This window comes from Mauremys mutica, chromosome 1 (assembly GCF_020497125.1).
Source record: "Mauremys mutica isolate MM-2020 ecotype Southern chromosome 1, ASM2049712v1, whole genome shotgun sequence".
Lineage (NCBI taxonomy): Eukaryota > Metazoa > Chordata > Testudines > Geoemydidae > Mauremys > Mauremys mutica.
The window spans coordinates 343,813,088-343,834,099 of NC_059072.1; the positions used below are offsets into that span (position 1 = coordinate 343,813,088).

The 21,012-nt window shown below is 43.3% G+C and overlaps 1 protein-coding gene across 7 annotated transcripts in view; it reads left to right on the forward strand.

Moving 5' to 3' along the window:
• DLG2 (discs large MAGUK scaffold protein 2) overlaps nt 1-21,012 on the forward strand; it is a 1,465,131-nt gene that overhangs the window by 770,368 nt on the left and 673,751 nt on the right. The window lies entirely within an intron of this gene.

Consider the following 21,012-nt stretch of genomic DNA (forward strand, 5'->3'; position numbering starts at 1 on the left):
CATGAGATCGACCGGTGGATTGGTGCAGCGGTGGCAGTGATGTAGGTGCTGTACCAATCCATGGTGGTATGGTGGTGAAGAGGGAGCCGAGTTCTTGGATGAAGCTCTTGGTTTATAGGTCATTCTATGTCCCCATCCTCACCTATGGTCATGAACTTTGGGTAATGACTGAAAGGACGAGATTGCGGGCACAAGTGGCGGAAATGATGTTTCTCCACAGGGTGGCTGGGCTTACCCTCGAGACAGGGTGAGGGACTCAGCAATGCAGGAGAGTCTCGGAGTAGAGCTGCTACTCCTCTGGATTGAGAGGAGCCAGCTGAGATGGTTTGGGCACCTGATAAGGATGCCCCCTGGGAAGCGTCCGTTGGAACTCTACTAGGCACATCCCACGGGGAGGAGGCCCCGAGGTCATCCCAGGACATTCTGGAAGGATTAGATCTCCTGGTTGCCCCGGAAACTCTGGGAAATCCCCCAGGAGGAGCTGGAACCTGTTGTGGAGGAAAGGGAGGACTGGTCCTCCCTAGTCCATGCTTCCGCCATGACCCTCACCAGGAAAAGCGGCATAAAGGACAAAAAAGAAAAAAACATCCAAAAATATTTATAATTTTAAATTGGTATTTTATTATTGTTTAACAGTACAGTTAAAACTGAGATTAATCACAACTAATTATTTTTAATCTAGTTAATTTGTTTTGCTTTAATCGCTTGAGTTAATCTATGATTAATTGACAGCTCTAGTTTTAAGTAAGGCACTTAGAACCTGACCCAAAGCACGTTGTGGACAATGAGTGCCTTCTAGTAGACTTCCATGGGCTTTGGATCAGAACATTGGTACTGAAGTATGATAATGTATTTGGTACTGGCTGTACTTTTGCTATTTTGGAGGTTAAGGATTGGCTAGAAAAACAAAACATGTAGGTATTTACAAAAAGAAAAAAATATTTCCTTAAAGGCTGACAAAGTTGGAATGTGTAATTAAGGCAGTTCTCTAGAAATGCACTAGCAGTCTTTGGAAATGTTTATAGAATACAATCAGCAGTGTGACTAAATAGTGATTCATAGATTCCAGGGCCAGAAGGGACCATTGTGATCATGTAGTCTGACTTTCTGTATCACCCAGGCCATAGAAGTTCCCCAAAATAATTCCTTTTGAAGTAGAGACCATCTTAGTATGCATTCTTGATTAAAAAATTGTCAGTGGTGCACAACATTTGGTAATTGTCCCAGTGGTTAATTATTCATGCTTAAAAATGAATGTCTTAGTTCCATTCTGAATTTGTCTAGCTTCAGCTTCCAGCCATTGGATTGTGTTATATCTTTCTCTGCTAGATTGAAGTTCCCACTATTAAATATTTGTTCCCTGTGTAGGTACTTGTACTGTAATCAAGTCACCCCTTAGCTTTCTCTTTGTTAAGCTAAATTTATTGAGCTCTTTGAGCCTATCCCTCGTATAAGGCATCTGTTCTAATGCTTTAATCATTCTCCTGGCTCTGCTATGAACCTTCTCCAATTTATCAACATGCTTCTTGAATTGTGGGCACCGGAACTGGACACAGTATTCCAGCAGAGGTCACCCCAATGCTCCATTTCTGCATCCAAACATTGCATTAGCCTTTTAGGCCAGCGTGTCACACCTCAAATCTTCTTTCAGAGTCGCTGCTTCCAAGAATGGCCTACATTCTTTGTTCCTGGATGTACACGTTTACATTTAGCTGTGTTAAAATGCATATTGTTGGCTTGTGCCTAGCTTACCAAGCAATCTGTATTGCTCTGTATCAGTGAAACTATCTTCATTATTCGCCACTCGCTCCATTTTTGTGTCCTCTGCAAACTTTGTGAGTAATGATTTTGTTTTCTTCCAGGTCATTAATAAAATATTAAATAGTGTAGGGCCAAGGACGGATCCCTGTATGACTCCACTAGACACACAGCTCAATTCTCTATTTACAGTTACATTTTGAGATCTATCAGATATCCAGCTTTGACTCCATTTAACGTGTACCATGTTAATTTTAGATCTTACTAGTTTTTTTTAATCAAAATGTCATGTGGTACCAAGTCAAATGCCTTACAGTAGTCTAAGTATATTACATCAGTGCTATTACCTTTATCAACTGATTCTTCATGGCAGAGTGTATATCCTCAATATCTGTCCTGTGTCTTTATTTGTAATGCAACTTGCCTTAACAGTAGGCCAATTCAGGGCAATTAATCTTCCTTTAAACCCTTTTATTTACAAGCAGTCCTCTAGCTAGCTAACTTGAGAGAAATGAGAGAGATTCATTCATACCAGTATTTACTCACAACAACAAAAGAACAGAAACTATGTACACAAGAAATATGGAAAACAATTCAGATGAACAAAATTAATAAAACATCAACTTAGGACACAGGTTTTCTTATCTGTAATTAGTATTCTATCTCTTCAATATTTAGTTACTTTGCTTGTACATTCTGCTAACCTGGACCTTCCAGTAGTTACTCAGTTCTCAGTAAAGCTGGTTATAATTTTGTAACTAAACTTTTCTTGTTTAAAAAAAATTCTGATTCGTCAAAAAGAAAATTTGGTATGGGTAAGCGTCAGTTTTGATTAAATTTTTGTCAAGAAAAGTTTCTTGGTCCAGGATGGAATTTCTATTCCAAACCAGAGAGAGAGGAGAGGCCCGCCCCCCTCCAAATATAGCCAGTAGTCAGGCTTGCACATGCCTCATTCAAAGCAGGAATTTGAATCTGGGTCTCCTACGTCCCAGGTGGGTGCCCTAACGGTTCGCTATTCTAAAGTTGCTCACTCTCTCTTTTGCTCTAGTTTTTGTGAAAAACTTTGAAAGGTCTTGTGTTTGCCCCAGTGCCAAATGGACGGGGGGGATCTTTGTAGAGTGGGGAAAATGTTTTTTGCCCAGCTGATTTCACTAGGGTTCCAAAGGAGCAATAGAACCCACAGACCACCAGTGCCTTTTTCTAGAGCTTTGCGCTAAAGGCAGGGCCGGATTAATGCAGGGGCTTTAGGGGCTGCAGGCCAGGGACTCGGGCTAACGGAGGCCCCGCAGGTCAGATGCGACTCGCTGCTTCTTTTCATCTGGCCCATGGCAAGTCTCTGCGCCGTGGCCAGATACTGGTCCCCGAGCCTCGGTGCCCCAACCCTCTCAGGGCTGGGGCCACAAGCACCGGCTCGCCGATTTGCTCCTGCAGCCCCTAGGCGAGGGGCGTTCAGGGAATCTCTGCGCACTGCCCCCAGCACTGGCTCCACAGCTCCCATTGGGTGGGTACCGCAACCAATGGGAGCTGCGGGGGCGATGCTGTGGGCATGGGCAGTGTGCACCATGCAGAACAGCCTGACCCCTCTGCCTAGGGTCCGGACATGCTGGCCACCTCGGAGAGCAGAGCAGCGCAGAGCCAGGGCAGGCAGGGATCCTGCCTTAGCCCTGCAGCACTGCTGACCCAGGAGCCGCCCGAGGTAAGTGCCTCCTGGCTGGAGCCTGCACCTTCTCCTGCACCCCAATCCCCTACCCCAGCCTGGAGTCCCCTCCTGCACCCAAACTCCCACCCAGAGCCTGTACCCCAACCTCCTGTCCCATCCCTGACCCCACCCCAGAGCTCACCACCCCCAGCTGGAGCTTCACCTCTTCCCACACCCCAATCCCCAGCCCCGAGCCAACTCCCCCACTCCAAACACCCAGAGGCCCCACAAAATCTAATAGCTTGTGCCCACAGGAGAGTTAATCCAGCCCTGGCTAAAGGTGAAACAAGTCTTCTACTTGACTGCAGTCAACCCCTATATGACATTTTATCCTTGTAACAAATCCACCTCCATGTTTTAAAACCTCTGCACTAAAAGATATCTCATATAGTTTCCACCAGCCCTGAGCAAGGGAAAGAATGCAGTTGTACTCTTGTAGAGAAGACCAGGGAACAAATTGTAACTCACTCATGACTGAACACCTGGCATTAGGGGAAGGGAAAATTGCCATACTGATTCATTCCACCTTTAGTACCTCTTACAAGAGCAGATACCAGCTTTATCACATTCCACTGGAACAGCCTTTTAAATGTTCTTTGCATGTTGTATTTTATGGATTTGGGGAGATGCTCCCATCTCCCTACAAAAGGATTTGTGCACCTAGTTCTCCATTTGAAAAGAGTGTTAATACCCCTGTGTTTGCTCATCAGTGCACCTGTTGCTTTAGCAAGATAGCATTAGTAGGGGATTAAGTTTGATTCCTGGGTGGAGGTGGTTTAGCCTTAATTATAAGTGTTTTTTTTTCTTGTATTGAGATTTAATTCAGATCCACGTGGCAACTAAACTTGTGGTTTTTGTTTTTGTTTTTTGTTTTTGTAATTGTTTATAAGGCAGTGTATATAATTACTAATACTGGCAGGAGACACCAGTTAGGCAGAGGTTAGTTACAATCATAATAAAATGAATCCAAATAATCCTCCAAAATTTACAAGAGTAAATCACGAATAGCTGCTTATGCATCCATGGCTTGAAGTTAATCCCCTGCAATCGTTTATTCCCTTGTAAATTTAGCTTTTTCTTAGGAGGAGTTTTTTTGTGTGTATGTGCATCCCTGAGTGGGACCCTCCATGTGTTGCAAGGCGCTCCCCTTCATAGCCACTGTCCCCCCAACTAAGGAGAAGTAGAGGGGATTCTTGTTACAGTCAATCTGTATTTCTCCTTCATTGGCTAAAGAAGTTTCTATTAAGCAATTACAGGCACTCCCTTGCTATGGACTGGAGCTCCATCTCTGCCCTAATCCGGTGGGTCTAGGAGACTGGCATTGGGAATTGATCCTAGCTGGATGCTTCATATGGTAATGCATTGCATTTCCACTGTGCCACCAAGACTGCTCTGCAAAAACAATGCTTTTCAATTTATAATCAAGGTGGTCACTACTTGATATCTTATAAAATAGCTTAGTGTTATATACCTTTCAGAAATCGTAGTTGTAATTTTTCAACTTAACTTTCACCTTAGTCACATAAAAGCAAAACAAAAAGAAATGGAATGGCATTTGGAAAACCACTTCCACACCGATGCCTACATTAATTGCTACTTTGGGTGCTCATGCTGTGACTTGAATAGAGTCAGTCTGGATCTATTTCTAATGAATAACCAGCTTTATTACCACCAACTACAGGAGACTGTTTTTCTAAAAGGAAGAAAAATAATTTTCTCTTTGTATTCTATAAATAATTTGTTTATGGTTATCACCTTCTAAAATATAGTATAATGAACTGTATTTGGAATTTAATGGGATTTTTGCCTGCTTAGTTGATAGCTATATCAAGTTCAGTTAAATCCTGGTGTAGCATTGCGACTATAATGTTTCCCATTATTTATGGAAATTTGTTGTTTTTCTTTGCATATTTCTGCAATTTGCAAGTATATTATGAAAATGACTTGTGTAATATACAAGTGTGAATATCTTTGGCCTCAGTTGTTCTTCTGTGTCTTCCATAAGCAATGCAAAATATAGCATAATAAAATACTTGTGTGACTTGGGTTTGAATTAGGCATCTCTATTATGTATGTAGATATAGATTAGGTTAATATATTGACAAGAAACACTGTCTAATGGAGTCAAAGCCTTCTGAGAAACTGATATGAGAATTCTAACTGTAATTTCTAAATAAATTATATTGGGCCTGATTCTCATTTATACAAAAGCCCTTTGACACCACCCTGACAGTGGTGGGTGTACATGCAATTTGCATCTAATCTGAGGTACCTTTGCAGTGCCAGAGAGGTGTAAATAAAGACTTGGAGAAAATGAGAATTGGGCTTATTGTGATCTCAATGACTCTCTGTGGGCTTGGCTACACTTGCAAGTTGCAGCGCTGGTAGAGGCTTTCCAGCGCTGCAATTAGTAACCGTCCACACCTGCAAGGCACATCCAGCGCTGCAACTCCCTGGCTGCAACGCTGGCTGTACACCTGGCCAGGTTGGGGTGTAGCGATTGCAGCGCTGGTGATCCAGCGCTGCTCATCAAGTGTGGACACACACCAGCACTTTTATTGGCCTCCAGGGAATAAGGAGATATCCCAGAATGCTTTTAACTAAATTACTCTCTTTGTTTTGTTATGCAGCCTCTCTTTGTTTTGTTGTGAACTCCGATCGGAGCTCCGTTGAACTGCTTATCTAAAAAACAAACACTGATCACAGCAAACAGGAGCTATCTGTACCTGGCTGTGAACGATCAAATGAGAGGCAAGCAGTTTGCTTGACAGAGAAACAGCATTGGATGCAGGCTGTTTGCAATTAAGACTAAGGGTTCGCGAACATTTTGTGATTTTTCAATCCAGGGAAGCTAACACACAGTGTTGGCTCCAAAAATCCACACTCTCTATCTTCCCCGCTCCCTGTCACAGTACACCACAGGGAGTGAGTGAAACAGCGGGGAGTCCGTGTTGGAGGCAGGCTGTTTGCAATTAAGAGTTAAGACTAAGGGCTCGCGAACATTTTGTGATTTTTAAATCCAGGAAGCTAACACACAGTGTTGGCTCCAAAAATCCACTCTCTCTATCTTCCCCGCTCCCTGTCACAGTACACCACCCTCCACCCCTCTCTTTTGAAAAGCACGTTGTTGCCACTTGAATGCTGGGATAGCTGCCCATAAAGCAGCACTCCCAACAGCGCTGTAAATGCTGCAAATGTGGCCACACACCAGCGCTGGTAGCTGTGAGTGTGGCCACACACCAGCGCTGGCCCTGCACAGCTGCACGACCAGCGCTGTAACTCCCAGCGCTGCAACTTTCAAGTGTAGCCAAGCCCTGTAGGTAACTTTTATAATAATGCAGACATAAAGAGAAACTGTAGAGCTACAATTCATTTGCAAATTTAACACCCTTAATTTGGGCTTGATTAAGGACTGGGCGTGGCTGGCTCACTACAAAAGTAATTTTCCCTCTCTTGGTATTGACACCACCTCATCAGTTATTAGGAGTGGACCACATCCACTCTGATTGACTTGGCCCTGTCAGCACTGGTTGTCCACTTGTAAGGTAACTCCCTTCTCTTCATGTGTCAGTATATTTATGCCTGCATCTGGAATTTTCATCAGCATCTGAAGAAGTGGGTTTTTTACCTACGAAAGCTTATGCCCAAATAAATTTGTTAAGTCTTTAAGGTGTCACCGGACTCCTCATTGATTTAGCTAATATGGTAACAAACCACTTTTCCTAGTGAAGACCAGTCCTAAGTATTCACGTGAAACATTAGCGTGACACCTCTGCAGACATCAAGCTGTCGTCTTGACCAGAGGTCACATATAACTGAAGAAACAGCTGAGCTAGCTTCCCCTCAGTTCTTTGTGTCTCAACCTTGTTCTGGAGCGATCACCCCTAGTTATAGGGAAAATAGTCTCTAGATCATGTGTAGGCTTTGGCGCCTCTTCTGAGACTACCAATGAGGAGGTCAGGTACAGCAGAACCTCAGAGTTACGAATAGTAGAGTTACAAACTAACCAGTCAACCACACGTCCCGTTTGGAACCCAAAGTATGCAATCAGGCAGAGCAGAGGGGGGAGAAAAAGCAGATATAGTACACTACCGTGTTAAACATAAGCTGCTGAAAAATAAAGGGAACGTTAAAAAAAAAAAAAAAGATTTGACAAGGGAAGGAAATGGCTTCTGTGCTTGTTTCCTTTAAATTAAGATGGTTGAAAGCAGCATTTTTCTTCTGCATAGTAAAGTTTCAAAGCTGTATTAAGTCAATGTTCAGTTGTAAACTTCTGGAAGAACAGCCATAACGTTGTGTTCAGTGTTACGAACATTTTCGGAGTAACGAACACCCTCCCTTCCTGAGGTGTTGGTAACTCTGAGGTTCTGCTGGAATGCTACATTAGGTAGCTCTTTGAGTGAACTGGACACCTATGCAGTATTAACTGGTCTATGACCATGCTCCTTTCCCATAGTCCACCAATACAATAACTTTGTCATTATCAACCTTTGTTGGATTTGAACAGGTGACCTGCCTGGGATAGGTTCTATGCTCCAGTACCAATCCTTCAGCCATCCAGCATATTGCAATCTACCTTTCATTCACTGGTTCTCCTACATTATGGACAGGTGTGGATGTAAAGCAATGCCCCAAAAGTTGGAATTTAGCTTTTGTTATGCAACACACAGGTTTGGACATAAAGTACTAGTCACTACTACCTTGACAGGTACCTGGGAGATGGGGCAAGGTCACATCATTAGGATAATGACTCTACTTGAAAAGCAGAGATCTTCTGAAAAAGGGAAATAAAACAATTCCAGATGCTGTTTTGTACTGAAATAATATACAAATTGTCAATGTCTTAAAACTATGGAAAATCTGCTTAAGACAATTACCCTAAGCTAGGATAATGAAGACACGGCGGGATTCAGATGCTAAAATGTGTGCTAATATTCGGTCTGTACTATTTGCCCTCCCTGGGGCAGGGACTGGATTTCTTCCTTTTTCACAATAGTGGGGGCTCAACAAATATTAACTGTATCGAAATAACACAGAAGTTTGATGGTGAGGAAAAATATTTTGTGCTTTTCACTGTACTTTGGCTAAATCATTCAAAAAGGACAGAAATTTTTGCTGGATAAGGTTTATTTGGCCTCCGCAAATCTCCTTCTTTCCCCCAGAACTGCATGAATGTTTTCTAGTCTGCTTTTGGAAACAGTTTCCCTTGAGATGATATGTACACACCTTACTGGTGGGTAAAACTTGCACAGTGCCTAAGTACCATGTTCAAAAGTGACTTGGGTGCTGCGGTGCTTTACCCTGGAACTGTAAATGCCACGCATACCTAAATAAAAAAATCTGTCAGTTAAAATATAAAATTATCCTAATTAGAGATTGGCAGGGGGTGGGGAGCCTGCTTCACTGAGACCATCTAAGTGCAGGATATACTCCTCTCAAGAATACCTATCCACTATTAAAAAAACATGTCTACATGTCCCTGCATTTTGGACTAAGTGGGTGTGAATAGCAGTTTGCACCAAAATGCTGCACTGTAACTCTCCTGTGTGGGTGCTGTGGATGTGAAATTGAAGGTCCTGAGTTCACAGTATTGTAGTCCTCTTTGAAGTGTATACATACCCTTTTATTGAAAACTTTCATTTTTCTCTTGTCCTACACATGCAGTGCATTATCTTCCTTAGTAATTTAGAATGGCATTTCAAACCTATTTGTGTTAAAATTACTCCGGGGAGTTTAGGTATCAGTACCAGGCCATATTACACAATTGATGCAGCTTGTTGCAAAGTACATGGTCCTTTGCTTCACTGGTAAGGAAGAAAATGCAAACAGGAGACTGTTTCCTACTGCTCCTTTCAGAAATTTACCCTCACTGCATACAATGCAATTAAGCCTTTTGTCATTAAGAAAAGGATTTAATTTCAACAGAGCACCTTCAGTTTAGCTACAATTAGTAATTAAATATTTAGTTGTGGAGTAAATTAGGCATGCCATGTGATCCCTGGAAAGTGGGCTCTTCATTTACTGCTGCATAAATGTTTTACAAGGTGCTGTATTGTTTCTAGTAAATTAATAATGAAGATTTAGATTTTAACTGATTAATAAAGGCTAAGAAAGAATTAAATTCTGTACTGGAGATAAAATTGAAATAAACATCTTTGGCAGTGATCCCAGCTGTACTGGGAATCAAGTACACCTCTACCTCGATATAACGCAACCCGATATAACACGAATTCAGATATAACGTGGTAAAGCAGCGCTCCGGGGGGCGGGGCTGCGCACTCCAGTGGATCAAAGCAAGTTCAATATAACGCAGTTTCACCTATAACACGGTAAGATTTTTTGGCTCCTGAGGACAGCATTATATCGAGGTAGAGGTGTACTGTATCAGGCACTGATTGGAGGCAGGGGGGCAGGAGGTGCGGAATCAGAAAAATTGGAAACCTTAAATGAGAAATATTTTCATCTCAAGGTTGCAAATGTCTTATGAACTGCAATACACTTGTATGATATGCCAATGAAAGTTAACAGTATTAAGAGCAAATTATCAGGTTTCTACGAGACATTAAAGAGATGTGAATTATAGAAAGCAAAGAAGTTTAGTAACTAGGTTATTAAGTGTTGTTTTTTTTCCATTTGTTGTTGAGTTCTTTACCACAGGATAGAATATTTTAATGATGGCTTTCTAGCTTTTGGTGAAATCTGGGAATGTAACATGTTTAACTGTCTCAGCTGTTGCTAATTAAAATTAAGGTTTGGCTCTATAACAAACACACAGGCCCCAATTCTGATCTCAGGGTACATCTACATTTGAGCTTGCGGCTGTGCTTTCCAGCTCCCATAGATGTACGCACATTACGTGTGCTTGAGTTTGCAAAAATAGGGGGCAGGCAGGATTGTAGGTGAGATGGCTAGCCCAAGCAGCTGCCCAGGCCCCCATAGATATATTGCCATTTTTAGGTCCTAGCTTGAACACAGCTAGCACAGATACGTCTATGCAAGCTAGGAATGGTACCTCATAGCTCAAATGTACACATACCTTGAGGGTATGTCTATGCTGCAATGTGAATCCAGGGTTAGTAGACCTCGAGTTAGCAGACCCTGGGTTTATTAACATAGGACTTGAGTGTCTAAACTCATTTGTAACCCCAGATTTTGAATTGTTTAACCCTAGGGTTCCAGCATCTACACTGCATTATGCAGGCTGAGTTGAATGGCCCATATCCCAGACTTCCTAGCGCCCTCCCGAAATGTGGCCTTTCTAGCCTTTTGTTCGTGGTGCAGTGTGGGAAATCTTGAATGTCCACCAGACTTGACTATTCAGAGGACAAAGACAGTGAGCTGATGGGATTGTGGGAGACTTTTGATGGACTCCCACAGAATGAGTCCAGTGGGGCTCCATCTATGCTGCAAAAGCAATAGGGCTTGAACCCTGGGTCCGGGCTTGACTCAGGCTCAGACCCTCCATCTCGGGGGTGGGGTGGTGGGGTGCTGGGACCCTGGGTCTGAGCCCTGGGTTTGTGCAATTTGTGTTAGACAGAAGGGAGGTTAGCCTTGAGCCTGATTTTGAACCCTGGGCTTACTTTGCAGAGACATACCCTCAGTTACACTGAATTAAGTGGAGTTACAGTGGTATAACAAAGATCAGAATCTGGCCCATGGTGTCTCTGTAGAAATAGGTTATATCAGCTGAGTGGAGGGAAGATTATTTTAATTGACATAATTAACTTTTCCTGTGATTATCTTGGACTTGAAAATGCATTTGATTCTTCCCTAATTACAGCATCTTCACTGACAGAGCCAAACATGCTGTGTGTAATAATGAGGGTGGTTTTGGAAGGCCTTAATATACATAATTGGAAATTGAGGTGAGGTAGCCGCCTGTTTGCAGAAGGGTTAGAAGAACAGGATTGTATAATTGGAGTACAGTGTAATGCGATTACTTACAATCTTTAAACATTGCTTTCATTAAGGAAAATAATAAGCATATTTATTAAATGTAGTCTCTGCATGGGACAATATTTGTTAGTATGAAAAAGCTTTTTAAATTAAGTTTGTATATAAAAAATGCATAGAGAACACTAAATCAGTTTCTGTAAAATGCTCTTTTGCATAAAATTTCACTAAAATAAAAAGAGCTGCCACAGCAAAGGTAGTTAAGCAGATATTGCTTAGGAACTGCTAAAAATCTAATAGTCATCATTAATCTTGTGATATTCCTTCAGCATATTCAAGGTCAAAACAAGAAAAGTCTTGATGCTAGGTACCCTTAAAAATGTCTACCCTTCTGAAATACTTGCCCAGTTCTTCTGGCTTTCCCATTTATATGGAGGGCAAATCAAAACTGGATATCTTTCTAAAAGATATGCTGATCTAGAACAAATAGAAACTGGTGCAGGAATAACTGGATCCAGTTCTATGGCCTGTGTTATGCAGGACAGACTAGATGATCATAATGGTCCCTTCTGGGTTTAGAGATTTTCATAAACTAGTAAACATCTTGAAACTGCTTGAAAAATTAAGTGTGACCACTATTGGAACCAGTGCCAATACTGGAATATAATCTGGATGGCCTTCTGAGCATGCTTTCATTCCTTTCTACCATTGCAAACCATGTAGGTTGGACGTATTCCTGGAGGTTTCATCACATGACATAATCTTTAAAGATTAATCTTTAATTCCTGGAGACTCTAGGACAATTCAGGAGGGTTGCAACCCTAAAATCATGACTGTGTTCAGGAAATTTCTTGTTCCCTCTGTATGGCCTGGTCTAGTCAGGTTGCCTTTTTCAATTTAAAGATGCTGGAAGACCAGTGGTAACATGGCAGATCCTGGAGTACCAGGAGGCAGGGGTGGCAGCCATGATGATAAATCTCATTTCTTTCTGTCCATCTGTCCCATTGTACATTTCAGTGATACCCTTCCCACCCAGAAGGGGTGGAAACTTCATCCTCTTAAAATGAACCATTCCGGAATGCAAACCTCTGGCTTCACCAGGACCCTTGAAGATCCCTTCCTACTGTTCATTTAGTTTAATATTCCAGTTTTTACTAGTCTATTTGTCTCCAACTTTTGCTGGTTTTCCTAATCAATGTTATGTAACAGGCTGGTTATTATTTTTGTTACCTTGGACAACTTAGAGTACAGGCCACTGCAAAACCGGTTCCCTATGTATTCTGGACAGAATGGGAGGAGAGAGGTGATGTGCAGAGATACTATGTGGCTTCAGTAATCAAGGGGAGAAAACCAGCACGTGAATGAGCTTTTAACAGTAGTGACAGAACAGGTTGAACTTTGGTGCTAGGATTGTGTGAGACTGGTTGTGGGGGGAGAGGAGAGTCAGATGACTCAAAGATGGCTGATTTGGGTGTTGGAAATGACAGCAGAGTAGTCTAAAGTGGTAGAAAAATGTGGTGGGGATGAAGTTGGTCCAGTTGTGTAAGGATGTGGGGTTTAGCTGCAGGTTCCAGAGCTCATCCTCCGTTTTGGAAGGCGTGATTTTGGACTGCAGGGGCAAGATCAGACAGTGGCAGTTTACAGCAGACCCTGACTTCGGTTTATGTAATACTTCCAAATAATTGTTAAATATCAGCTGTCATTGCTTTAAGGCAAAGAACAGCACAAGGGGGAGGCCACCGATTAGGAATACAGGTCAGGAGTTCATGTTACAATAGTGTTTTAAATGATAGCAGAACATCCAGAGGGAGGCAATCCATGCTAACTGGATAAATTGTGCCAGGAGGTAAATAGTGAAATTACCAACATGGCATGGGACAGGATAAAGTGTGCGTGTGTGTGAGAAAAGAGGGGGGGAACATATTCCTTGAGGAATGTGAACAAATGGAAGAGGCAAGAATAGGGAGCCATTGAAGGAGACATTGAAAGGGTGCGTGGTAGGAAGGAGACCTGTTGGTACGTTGAAGCTGAGAAAGAACGAAGGCAGGAGTATCTGGGAAAAGTTCTCCTTAGATTTAACTAGGAGGAGCTCATTAGGGATGTTGGTGAAGGTGAAGGAATCTTACACTGAAGGATATCAAGGTGGAAGTTGGGAAGCTGGAAAGTTAAGATAACGAGAATAAACAGCATGGTTCAGATTTTTGGATACATGTTCTATGCAGTTTGCAATCCTCTCTTCATTCTGCATATTCAGATAAAACAGTTGCTAATGAAATCTTGCCATAAAACTAGATTTTAATATTTTACAAAATATAGAATCAGCATTACTGATTCATTACTCACGCATACTTGTTTTCCTCCAAAGATTATAATGACTCAAAAGGAGGTCTTAGAGTCCTAAAGAGAGAAAAATACATATATTAATATAACTATGAATAATGAGGTATGTAATTTACATTTGTTATGCATAGCAAAATACATAATTAAACAACATTCCATCATAGATTAAGGCATCAAAATCCCAGGATGCAAAAGATCTAATTCGCAGTAGCATTACCAAGTTCTTGACTTTGGGGGAGGTGGTGTTCTTGATTGTTCCCTTTTGACTTCCTCGGTGTATGGATGAAATCTTCAATAAAGCCAATTCTTAATTATATTATACTTAAACTTATGATTTGAGACCAACTGATGAAAGTAGTTTTGTTTTTTTCTCACCCTGATCATATACAAAAACAGTAGCAAAATACACAGTGAAAATATTTTCAATGAAACTGTTTTCTGTCAAAAATGCCATTTTTTTTGTTGTTGAAACCAAAATGTTTCACAGAAACATATCTGTTTTGACTAAATTTTCATCAAGAAGATTTCTTGGATACAGGATGAGGAGAAGCAGCAAAGTGTCCTGTGGCACCTTATAGACTAACAGACGTTTTGGAGCATGAGCTTTCGTGGGATGCATCCGACGAAGTGGGTGTTCACCCACGAAAGCTCATGCTCCAATACGTCTGTTAGTCTATAAGGTGCCACAGGACTCTTTGAGGCTTTTACAGATCCAGACTAACACGGCCACCCCCTCAGATAGGATGAGGAGAGACAAAGAGACCCACCCCAGCCTATGATCTGGTGCCTAGGGCAGTAGCCTGGGATGTGGTCTGCTATGTCCAGGGCCAGAGTCCTAAACCACTGGGCTATAGTTAGGGTGGGTCTCTTTCTTTCTCGCTCCCTCTTCATAAATACTTTAGAGTGGTCTCATTTTCATTCCGTATCAGAACAAAAACCACATTTAGAACACTCAGAATATTTCACAAAATGAATGGAAGGATGTTGTCGTCACGTTGTCTGGAGTGGCTTACAAGCATGGGTGCCTGGCTCAGTGTCTTATAGGAGATTTTTGCAGTGTTTTGTGAACCAGCAATTCATCCAGGGACTTCTGGGAACTAGGTGTCAATTTCCCACCATTCCACTTTTTCCATCCCATGCTTTCCACATCCCATCATTTTCATGTCATTTAAAAAAAAAACTCCCTTAGTGCTGCACAGTGCTTTTTGGTTTTCACCATCTCTGAGCCCTGCAGAGCTCAGCACAACTCTCATGAGAATTGCTAATATAGGATAACTGATTCTCCTGTATTTGTAGAGCTTGAACAAATACTACTACAACTGGGATTGTGATGATTAAGAAGTGGAGATGTTCAGGCATGATAACTGGATGCTGATGGACATACCAAGGATAAGAAAAGCCAGATTACAGCTGGTGTTCACGAGGCCTCTCCACTGGGTGAATTGCCATGGCTAGAACTGAGAAATGAGCACTGATTTGTGGGATTTTATAGGAGATATACCAATCTCCTAGAGCTAGAAGTGACCTTGAAAGGTCATTGAGTCCAGCACCCTGCCTTCACTAGCAGGACTAATTTCTGCCCCAGATCCCTAAGTAGCCCCCTCAAGGATTGAGCTCACAACCCTGGGCTTAGCAGGCCAATGCTCAAACCACTGAGCTATCCCTTGCATGCAGTGATGAGCTGCCAAAATCTTAACAACCGGTTCTCTATAAAAAGTTCTGATTTAAGGGGCAGGGGGAAGCGGGGGAGGGGCCAGGATTGGGGGAGACATACTCATGGGGCCAGGGGCCCCTGCAGGGCCTGGGGCAAATTACCCCACTTCCCCCCCCCCACGGCCCCGGAGCTCGCAGCCCCCCTCCCCCTTACCTTGCTGGCAGCCCAGAGCTCAGCTGAGCTGCCCAGCTGAGCTGCTCAGCTGCTGGCCATGCTGCAGCTCTGCGGGGTGGAGGAAGCAGGGGAGGGCCTGGAATAGACATCCTCGTGGGGCCGGGGGCCCCTGCAGGGCCCGGGCCAATTGCCCCACTTGCCCCCTCCCCTCCAGCCAGCTCTGGAGCTTGCAGCAGCCCCACACACACACACACACACACCTTACCGGGCTGCTCAAAAAGTGGCAGCAGGACTTCTGCTGAGCTCAAGTGAGCTGCCCAGCTGGTGCCGGTGGCTGGCCATGCTGCAGCTGGGGGGAAGCGGGGGAGGGGCCAGGGGAGCCTCAGCCTCCCCAGCTGGGAATCCTGGGAGCAACAGGATGGTCCAGCCCGCGGACCGGCGTTCTTTGCCCACCTCCTGGCCCTTTAACAACTGGTTCTCCACGGAGGTCTAATTTTAGCAACCGGTTCTTGGGAACCAGTGGGAACCGGCTTCAGCTCACCACTGATTGCATGTGAGTGCAGGTTTAGGATGATGATGAGTGGCTGCGGAACTATCTAATGCAAAAAGTCCTGTTCCTGGATCTATGCGCTGAGCTCACCCAATCTTCAGGGCAGGGACACGCAAATGAAAGTTGCATTGACAATGAAGAAATGAGTGGTGATCATGTTTTGGATGCCTGTAATGCCAGGTTGCTAAAGGACAGTGGGCAATCAGTTTGGAGTTGAAAAGTTCACAGCAGGCTGGGCCGTTGTTGTCCAAGTGTGTAAGGCAATTAAGTGTCTTCTGCTACACAGGACTGTGACTCTTGGTAAGGTACAGGAAATAGCAGATGGATTTATAGCAATGGTTTCCCAAACTGCAGAAGGGCAATAGATAGCACGCATATCCCCATTCTGGCACCAGTCTACCTTGCCAGTGAATACATAAACAGAAAGGGATATATTTCCATGGTTATGCAAGGTGCTAGTGGATCACCTTGGATGCTTCACTGATAATCCCAATGTGGGCTGGTCAGGGAAGGTGCATGATATTTGCATCTTTAAGGATACAAGACTTTTCAAAAAAGCTGTAAACAGGGACATTCTTCCCCAACTGGTGGATGATCATTGGCAATGTTGAAAGGGCAGTAGTGATTCTGGGGTACCCAGCCTACCCCTTGCTCCCCTGGCCCATGAATCTTTGCACTTGACCACCTTGACAGCACCAAAGATTCAATTACTGGCTCAGCAGATGCAGAATGCCTGTGGATGTGCTTTTGGTAGATTGAAGGGATGCTGGTGCTGTTTGCTGACTAGATTGGACGCAGTGAGACAAAACAATGGTTATAGCTCCATATTGTGTGATGCAAAATATCTGTGAGACTGTGACCATGGTCAATGGAGGGGGGGGGCAAAGTGAGATTGCTCAATCAGGGCAAACCCCAAAGAATGCGGCTGACAATCCCTAAAACTGGTGGTTATTCTAATAATTAGATTCACTAAGCCAGCAACAAATCAGCTTCTACAATACCTTACTGGTTACCCAGAAGCTAAAAACACATCTCCCTTCAAGCAATCTAGGCTCCCACCCAGACAGCCAAGTCAGATATAGTGAGGATTATTTAAAATCTTATTCACCATATATAAAGTTCTACCAATCCCAAGGGATTGGACACATTACCCGCCAAGGCAATGGATAGTTCAGATCTTACCCAACTACATGTTTACAGACAATGCTTATTAACTAAACTAAGATTTATTAAAAAAAGAAAAGAGAGAGAGAAGTTATTGTGGTTAAAATATGATCATATATACAGATATTAGTAAAGTTCCTAGGTCAGTTTCATAGTAGAGATGGTAGAGACTGAACTGCAAAAAGTTCTTTCAGAATCAGTTCATCAGGTTATAGTCCAAATAGGCAGTTCATGTCAAATATCAGGGTAATCCAGACTGGAGTTGAAGATCTTAGTCTTGTGACTCGAAACCTCCCCTGATAAGGTTCAAACAGACTTCAGATACCAGGATTGGCACCCGAGAGTTCTTTTACAGATCGCTGGCAGGCTGTGTTAGCCTCTTGACAGTAGTTACTACAGCAGGCTTTCACTGGATGAAGAATAGGTAATATACTTTATGGCTCTGGAGTCAATTCTATTTCCTATGAATACACAGGTAAACTAGTAGTATTAATTAACATAAGGAAATTATCCACTCAAACTATCAAGGCATTCCATTATGGCACAGACTATTTAAGCTGAAGACAATGTAAGTAATATTATTTCCTGCAGTATCTTACATCTTTAATCTTAAGGTTAACGGAACCATCTGCAAGCATAATATAATGGCATCCACTAGCTAATCTGATTACTTGGTTAACATCTAACAAGATATAGGTAAACACATTTAGTATTTACCTAATTCTCTAGCAATACGGGTTTTTAGTTCAAAGCTCTCCTCTATCTAACATGGATTTGTTAGCTATTTATAAGGAATGGCCCTAATTAACATTTGTATACTTTTCTATTATGTCTTTAAAGGTTGATGTTTCATTTAGTTTCTAGTTGCTTAACCCTTGCCTTTCTGGCTCAGTGTCACAGCAGCAAAGGAGGAAAAACTACTGCTAGGGTTGGGGACAAGGTGGACAGGCTGTCTAATTGAACAGCCAGACAAAAGGGCGATTAGAAGAGTCAATCATGGAGCTATGCATCTGAAGGAGGTCTTAAAAGACCGTTTTAATAGTCAGCCACAGTAGAGCTGATGCGTTTTATGAAATAGAGTCTCTTGTGTACTTACTGAGATTAAGTACGGGTAAGTCTTTGCCTCTCACTTTGAATTCTGTCATGCTTAGTGTAATAAAGATACTCTGAGTTTCCAAAGATAGAGCTTTATGTGCAAAGAAACAGGTAACAAATTTAAAGGACAAACAAGGGTGCTTTTACTGACGCTGTAATAAGGTGAACAATAGTTGAAAATCCCAAGTAAAAATAGAAGTAAACAGTAAGCATTTACATCCATGTATCTAAAATGTATTACAATGTACTATGTTGTGGCTATGTATACACCAACATGTGGCTTTCACAGGTCAGTGTATGTGTAGCTCTTCTCCTTGATATGTGGTGTGGAGTGGGTAGTGGTAAGGATGTAATCACCATGCTGCTGCCTGATATGTTCAGGGGTGTAGGGAGCAGTGACCATGGAGTTTTCTCCAAGGATAGGAAAGATTGCTGAGTCCAGGGTCTTTGGGCATCCATCTCAGCAGTGTTCTGCAGCATCTGAGTCCGTTGCCTGAGCAAACCCATGGTGTCCTGCTGCATTTTCTGCTGCATTTCTCTGTCTTTTTCCCTCTTCTTCAGCAGTCACTCGTCGTCCTTTTCTGTAGTCGTGTTCAGATTGTCTCTTGAATCGTGAACACCGGGGCTTGGAGGCCATCCTTCAATCTCACAGAACATATCTTCCCTAGTTCTTCCATATTTCTCCTCCTGATCAGGGTCAGATATTCAGCAGATACGGAAGGCACACCTCTGAAGTCCACCCGTACAAGACGCTGCTCTTTAAAATAGACAAGATAACCATGAGATTTGCAGGGACAACAGAAAAAAAAGATGAAGTATCAGAACTCTTACCTTATTCCATAAATACCTTTAATACGAAATTCTAATTGATACGTTAGCATTGGTGCTACATCACTGTTTTGTAGCTCAGCCTGTGGCAAGGACAGCCTAGCCGGGAGACGGAGGGTGTTATGTTGCATGGAAGTTATAAATATTGAGTGCCCTTCCCTCGGTATGGAGAATGGGAATGGGTACATGGGCAGTGAATATTGGCACTATTTTCACAGGCAGTGGTGATTTTGGCTGATACCTGGCTCCTGAGAATGACAGGTGCAGAGAACCCAGTTGCTACTGGTGTCCTGAAGCTGCTTGGGCCCATTTGCCATTAGCCTGTTTATTGCAATGGTCCAACTGAAATCATTGCAAAGCACTGGGGGATAGTCTCCTATCGTTGTAGAAGAAACTAGGCTACCATCCCTGGAAATCTTTGGGAGAGGATTGCAGAATATCACCATGAAAGTTTCATTGAGATCTCTCAAGAGGATTAAAGGGACGTCCTTATTCAGGAAAACAAAGTGCCCTTCATGCCTCCCCCCCACGCACCAGCGTAGCCCAGCAAGCCAAAGAAATGAAAAGCAGATGCCGACTCCACCGCTGTTTTACCATTGTCCAGGCACAGGACACTGGTCTGATATAGACTGTATAATCGGACTGCCATACTACTCTTTTCTTGAATTTATTCCTTAATGTTTTATTTTCTAGCACTGTACTAGTAGAGCAGTCATAAGTCAATGCCTAGGTTCTCTCAACTTATGGATGGGATAGGCACCATTTTTAAACTGGGCTAAAGGTAAGTGGGGGGAGAGATGAGATGAAAAGCAAAATAAACTAATAAATAATCCATAAGGAATAATTGATGTACACACTTTCCCTCACTCCCCTCTCCTTCATCAACAGGCTCATCTGCACTTGCCTGTCAGGAGGGGTGTAACGTGGCATAGTTTCAAACCATTTCTGGCTCACAACATGGTCTGAGTCCCTTGCCATGTTCCTCTCTCCCTCTGGCTCCCTCCCTGCTCAGTTCACAGCAGGAGGTTCCCCTCTGAGGTATCTGAGCTGCTTGGTGTGCTCATCAAGGTGTGCAATCATGAAAAGGCATATCAAAACCACATCTGGTGTTTTAAAGAGGTGGGAAGTGAGCTTCCAGTCTGTGACCCCTGCTCAATAAAGGTCAAAATTGTGACCAGAGCAGTCAGTCACAGGGACAGGGGCCTTGTGGGACAGTGCTGGAGGACTGTTAGGGTTGACGCAACTAATGCAGTGTCTACACTTGCACTGCCTTTAAGTAGGTTTGACCATGGCGCTGCATCACTTGGTGAGGTGGTGTTGTTGTGTTGCTATAACATGGCGCTTACATTGACGGGAGACAGATTTTGCTGTAGACACATGTACAGCTAGGTCAACACAAGTTGACTTATGTTGACCTAACTTTGTAGTGTAGTATAGGCCTGTAGCGGGGTGAGCACCCGCTCTGGCCCTGGAGGGGTTAGAAAAGCCCTGCAGAGGGCTAGGGCTGGGGCTGGGCAAAGTAAAACCCTGGCTGATTGGGGGAAGTGGCTGCAGCTGGGGCCACGCCCCAGACTAAGCAACTGGGCCTTATAAGAAGGCCAGGGAAGCCAGAGGGAGGAGTCTCTCTCTGACTGGAGAGGGAGACAGGCCTGGCTGCTTGGAAACTCACCCAGGGGACCTAGAGGAAGGCAGGGCTGGGGAAAGGCCTTAGGAGCTGGGCCTACTTCTAGGCCTCCTAGGTATTGGGCTTGCAGAGGGGCAGCCGGAGGGTGGGTAAAGGCAGCCAGTCCAAACCCCTTGTTGCCTGTGATGATTAGCTGTTACATTGCAGTCTGCCCTAGGGCGCCGGGGCTAAAC